This window comes from Nicotiana tabacum, chromosome 24, assembly GCF_000715075.1.
Source record: "Nicotiana tabacum cultivar K326 chromosome 24, ASM71507v2, whole genome shotgun sequence".
In the NCBI taxonomy this organism is placed as follows: domain Eukaryota; kingdom Viridiplantae; phylum Streptophyta; class Magnoliopsida; order Solanales; family Solanaceae; genus Nicotiana; species Nicotiana tabacum.
The window spans coordinates 27,480,082-27,487,049 of NC_134103.1; positions in this window are offsets into that span (position 1 = coordinate 27,480,082).

The following is a 6,968-nucleotide window of genomic DNA, read 5'->3' on the forward strand; positions in this document are numbered from 1 at the left end:
CGACGGTGTTATAATATACAATCAGGTTCAATAAGTTAGCCCGTCATATTCCTACTTTGCTTCCTACAACCAAAGAGCGAGTCCACAAACTCATTAAAAGACTCAATTATAATCGTAAAATTTTGTACGACTCGGGAGATACATGATGATACTTCATTTCCGCTAAGTGGTAGAAATTGCCAAGATATTAGAACGTGTCCGGGGTAAGGGAAAAAAAAGGAAACTAAGGAGACCAAGACGTCTCTAGATTTTGGGGGATTCAGTGGATTCTACTCTGCAGGTATAAATTATTATGGCGGGGGATCTGACAGTCGGCTAGCCCAGTCCGTACATTAGATTACCCGGGGTGCTCCAGTAAGTTCTTTTAATGCACCGCTGACATGAGTTCCTACAAATGATTATTCTAGTTATCTGGTATATACTCAATATGAGTAGCCAAACACGCAAAAGGGTTGTTATGAATACGGTGATACCAGGTACATCATGAGAAAATTGTCCCAAACTTGGGAGAGATATATTTCATCAAAGCACTCGGGCTACGTGACCCATTGTAGTTACTACACCACCCACACGATCAGTTAGGGGTGGAGGGCAAGAGGGTAGAAGGCGTCTTAGAGGTAGAGACCCAACCGTTGTTATATTTGTTTTATGGTATGGCTGAGATCGCTATATCAGATGGTGTCGTTACAGGTACGAATTTGATTTAATATAAAGGAATAATTTCCTTAACTTGATTCGGTTCTGAGTATCGAAACGAGTCCTCCTATTATACTCCACTTATGAGTGAACTTCGTGATTCTATAATCTACTTATGTGTTTACTCATGTTGGGAGATTCTATGGAGATAACTACACCTATTATTCCATGTTGGTCACTAATAAGAGCTGTGAGGCTAAAGGTGGCTTTCTGTTACCCATTTCGGTAAGTTTTGATGTAATTTCTGGATAATTAATTATAAATTATGAATTATATGCCCTATCGGTGTGAGGTTCATTATGTGTTATGATTTTGTATAACCGAAATTATTTAAAAGAAGAAAATGAAAAATTTCGATTGGCACAATGTACATATTACTTGTGATTCAGAACTGAGGATGAGATCCTCACATATTAATATAAATTGATATGTTTAAACCGGGCTACGAGCTGCGATGGAAGTTATATAAGGAGAAGATCCTTGTAAGGAAAATTTTTGTGTTTAAGTTCTCCCTTGTGAAATTAAAGTTGTACTATAGCAATAATAGGGAGTCATGCTTGTTAGGACTAATTGAAAATTCTTGTATGAAATTCTGTGAGCACACTTGCCAAATTTATGTTGTAATTATTGAGTTTTAACCTACGAGATATGTGCCCGCCCAGGTGACGTTAAATGTGACTCGTTAATTCGGGTAAATAATTATGAGGTTTGGTTACCATCAGTTTAAGAGTAGGGCATCTAATGTCCCTAAGACAACTTTTTGGACTCGGTATGGGCTTTACGAATTTCTAGTGATGTCATTTAGGTTGACAAATGCTCCAGCAACATTTATGGATTTGATGAATCGGGTGGTCAAGCCCTATTTGGATTCTTTTGTAGTTGTATTCATTGATGATATCTTGATTTACTCCGGCAGTCGAGAGGAGCATGAGCAGCATCTTCGGAGTGTGCTTCAGACTTTGAAGAATAATCAGTTATATGCCAAATTTTCAAAATGTGAGTTTTGGTTAGACTCATTTGCCTTTTTCGGGCATGTTGTATCGGCATAAGGCATAAAGGTGGATCCTAAGAAGATAGAGGCTGTTCAGAATTGGCCTAGACCTACTTCAGTTACAGAGATCCGGAGTTTTCTAGGTTTAGCAGGTTATTATCGTCAGTTCATGTAAGGATTTTCATCTATAGAAAGCACATTGACCAGACTGACCCAAAAGGGTGTCCCATTCAGATGGTCAGACGAGTGTGAGTTGAGCTTTCAGAAGCTCAATACTGCTTTGACTACGGCGCCAGTGTTAGTATTATCCACAAGTTCAGGATCGTATATGGTATATTGTGACGCATCTCATATTAGGCTTGGTGCAGTATTAATGCAAGATGGCAGGGTGATTGCATATGCGTCACGACAGTTGAAAGTTCACGAGAAGAATTATCCTGTTCATGACTTAGAACTGGCAGTCATTGTTCATGCGCTGAAGATTTGGAGGCATTACCTCTACGGTGTCTCGTGTGAGGTATTTACTGATCATCGTAGCCTTCAGTATCTGTTCAAACAAAAAGATCTTAATTTGAGGCAGAGAAGATGGCTGGAGTTGTTGAAAGACTATGATATCACCATTTTGTATCACCCCGGAAAGGCCAATGTGGTGGCCGATGCTTTGAGTAGAAAGGATGTGAGTATGGGCAGTCTTGCGTATATTCCGGTTGGTGAGAGGCCATTAGCTGCAGATGTTTAGACTTTAGCTAATCAATTCGTGAGGTTAGATGTTTCAGAACCCAGTCGGGTTCTAGCTTGCATTGTCGCTCGGTCTTCTTTATATGAGCGTAGTAGAGAGTGGCAGTATGATGATCCTTATTTACTTGTCCTTAAGGACACGGTGCAACACGGTGAAGCCAAACAGGTTGTTATGGGGGAAGATGGAGTTATGGAGTTCTGCGAATGCAGGGTCGTATTTGTGTGCCTAATGTGGATGGGCTTCGTGAATTAATTATGAAAGAGGCCCACAGTTTCAGGTATTCTATTCATCCAGGTGTCTCTAAAATGTATCAAGATTTATGGCAATATTATTGGTGGAGAAGAATGAAGAAGGATATAATTACATATGTAGCTCGGTGTCTTAATTGTCAGCAAGTTAAATACGAGCATTAGAGACCTGGTGGTTTGCTTTAGAAGTTAGAAATTCCTGAGTGGAAGTGGGAGCGTATCACTATGGATTTTGTTGTTGGACTCCCACGGACTCAGAAAAAATTTGATGCAGTTTGGGTCATTGTGGATAGGTTGACCAAGTCAACACATTTCATTCCAGTGGCAGTTACCTATTCTTCAGAAAGGTTAGCTGAAATTTACATCCGTGAGATTATCCGTTTACACGGTGTGCCCGTGTTTATTATTTCAGATCGAGGTACGCAATTTACCTCACACTTATGAAGGGCTCTACAATATGAGTTAGGCACGCGGGTTGAGTTGAGTATAACATTTCATCCACAGATAGACGGACAGTCAGAGCGCACCATTCAGATATTGGAAGATATGCTTCGTGCTTGTGTTATAGACTTTGGAGGTTCTTGGGATCATTTCTTGCCACTGGCGGAGTTTGCTTATAATAATAGCTACTAGTCGAGCATTCAAATGGCTCCATATGAGGCATTATATGGAAGGCGATAACGTTCGCCGGTTGGTTGGTTTGAACCGGGAGAGGCTCGATTATTGGGTACCGTTTTGGTACATGATGCTTTGGGTAAGGTCAAAGTTATTCAGGATCGACTTTGTACAGCTCAGTCTTGGAAAAAGAGTTATGCTGACCATAAAGTTTGTGATATTGCATTCATGGTTAGAGAAAGAATATTGCTCTGTGTTTCACCTATGAAAGGTGTAATGAGGTTCGGAAAGAAGGGCAAATTGAGCCCTAGGTATATTGGACCCTTTGAAATTCTTGAAAGGTTGGGTGAGGTAGCCTACATGCTTGCATTACCACCTAGTTTATCAGCGGTACATCCGGTGTTCCATGTGTCTATGCTCCGGAAATATCATGGTGATCCGTCCCATGTGTTAGATTTCAGCTCAGTCCAACTGGATAAAGATTTGACTTACGAGGAGGAGCCGGTGGCTATTCTAGCCCGGCAGGTTCGTCAGTTGAGGTCTAAGAGTTATCCTTCAGTTCGGGTATAATGGGGAGTTCAATCGATTGAGGCAACTACCTGGGAGCCCGAGTCGGGCATACAGAGTAAATATCCACATTTATTCACCACGTCAGGTACTTTTTCTAACTTCGTTCGAGGACGAACGTTTGTTTTAAAGGTGGAGAATGTAATGACCCAAAAGGTCATATTTAAATTTAATAATTAATTATGTGTTCTAAGACCTCGAAAAGTACTATTTATCATTCCTCGACTTGCGTGCGCGGCCCGTAAAATTTTTGGAAAGTTTTTATGTGAAAAGTAGATTAAAATGTGAAAAAGAGTTTTAAAACTCAACTGAGTTGACTTTGATTAACATTTTGAGCAAACGGACTCGGATCAGTATTTTGACAATTCCGGTAGGTCCGTATCATGATTTGGGACTTGGACATATGCCCAAAATCAAATTCCGAGGCCCTAGCCCGAGATATGAAATTTTGATGAAAAATTAAAAGTTTGAAAGCTTAATGATTTTTAAGAAATTACTGATGTTGAATTTATTGACATCGGGTACGTATTTTGGTGTCGGAGCCTGGTATAGGTCAACTATAATATTTATGACCTGTCTGCCGAATATGGCGAGAAACGGAGTTGATTTGACGTGATTCGGACGTCCGGTTGTGAAAATATAAGTTTTAAAGTTTTCTTGAAAATTTCATTCGATTTGGGGTTCAATTCGTAGTTCCAGGTGTTATTTTGGTGATTTGATCGCGCAAGCAAGTTCGTATGATGTTTTAAGACTTGTGTGAATGTTTGGTTTGGAGCCCCAAGGGCTCGGGTGAGTTTCGGATAGGCAGGATGATTTTAAACTTAGAAAATATGATTTTTGAACTTCTGCTGTCATCTGGTGCATTGTACTTCCCGATCGCGAAGAGAAAATTGTAAGTAGAGAGTTTTACCCTTCGTGTTCGCGAAGATAGGCACGTGATCGCGGAAGGTAATCTCCAAGTGCACTCCGAACGCGAGGGACTAGTTGCGATCGCGTAGAAGGAATGAGGGCAGAAGCTAGGCACGTCAATTGTGCTACGCGATCGCACAAGTAAGTACACGACCGCGTAAGGATGAGAAAAGGTACTCCGCGATCGCATGACCATTTACGCGATCGCGTAGAGTTAAAAGTCTAGGCAGCCAAAATGTGCTTCACGACTGCGAAGCCATTCCCGCGATCGCGAAGAGTAAAATGAACCCGGGCAAAAGTTGTTCTACGCGATCGCGAACGAATTTTCGTGATCGCGATGAATAAAAATCTGAAAAAAAGAACTTAAGTTCTAGAAATGGGATTTCGACCCATTTTCCACCATTGTCGATTTTGAGCTCGGGTAAGGCAATTTTTGGACATTTTTACGGAAAAATATTGGGGCAAGTGTTCCCTATCCTATATTGATTATATTTCATGATTCCATACTCATTTACATCATGAATCCGTGAATTTATGGAAGAAAAATCAGTTTTTTATAAAATATTTCAAAAATAAAAATTTAAGATTTGAAGGTCCATTTGACATCGGAATTGGATAAATTTTGTATGGTTGAGCTCGTATCGGAACGGGTGTTCGGATTTCGTAATATTTTTCGAGATTTGAGACGTGGGTCCCACTATTAAATATTTAAATGAATTTCGAATTTTTATCCGAAAAATTAGTAAATTCATATGGAATTAATTCTTATAATTCGTATTGAGTATATCGAATTGTTTGTGAATAGATTTGACGCTTTTGGAGACAAATTCAAAAGAAAAGCTGTGGTCGAATAATTTATTGGAATTTACAAAGCGAGGTAAGGGTCGTGGTTAACCTTGACTTGAGGGAATAGAACCCTTAAGCTATCTGTTATGTGAAATGCATGTGAACGACAGATAGGCGAGGTGACGAGTGTCTATACATCGTCAAATTAATTGTTTGCATAATTACTTGAAAAATCATAAATCGTTAATCATGAATTAATCATTATAATAATTGTTTATCTCCTATTCTTTGTCAAATATTAATTTTTGAATTCCTGCATTAATTGTTACATGCTATTTGAATTATGTGTCTTAATTGTTATTTGACATTTAGCATATTAAATATTAAACTGCCTATTTTCTCCCTGATTTTCATATTAACTTGCTAGTTGTCATTGTTTATTTCATAATTAAATCATAATTACTGTATGCTTGTTGTCTTATAATTTTATATTAATTGTTGTATTTATTGGGAAAATTTCTTCTATAAGAATTGGTAAATGAATATATTGGAGGAGCGGGTTGTACGCCGCAACAGAATTGATTGAAATGAATATGTTGGAGTATCGGGCTGTACGCCGCAACAGACTTATTAAAAGTTCATATTGGAGGATCGGGTTGCACGCCGCAATAGACTTATTTAAAAGTCGACATACATATATATATATATTGGGAGATAGGGTTGCACGCCTTGGGGGATCGGGTTGCATGCCGCAACAAACTTGATTAAAATGAATATATTGGAGGAGCGGGTTGCACGCCGCAACAGGATTGAATATGAATATATTGTGAGAGCGGGTTGCATGCTGCAACGGAAATTGATGAAAATGGTAATTGGTTATGATTGCTGAGTTGGATTCAATTATTATAAATGAGTTACCTGATTTATTTCTATTATTTGTTGTTGTTACTAATATTGCGTACAAGTTAATGTAAGTGACCCGCCTTAGCCTCGTCACTACTTCGTCGAGGTTAGGCTCAGCACTTACCAGCACATGGGGTCGGTTGTACTGATACTGCACTCTACACTTCTTGTGCAGATATCGGGGTTGGTCCCAGCGGCGTACCATAGACTTGTTCGGATTTCAGCTACTCAGAGGAGACTTGAGGTATAGCTGCACGGCGTTCGCAGTTCTGAAGTCCCCGTCTACTTTACTTTAGCTGTGTGTTTATTTTCGGACAGTTTTATTTTATTCAGGCCCTTATTTGTATTATTCTAGAAGCTCGTACACTTGCGACACCAATTCTGGGATGGTATTTATGCACCGTTATTTTTTATGGATTATTCACTACATTTCAGACTTTACTTTCGCATTTGTTCTTTGTTATTAATAAATTTAATAATTATTTTAAAAATAGATAATATTATTCTAAAGTTG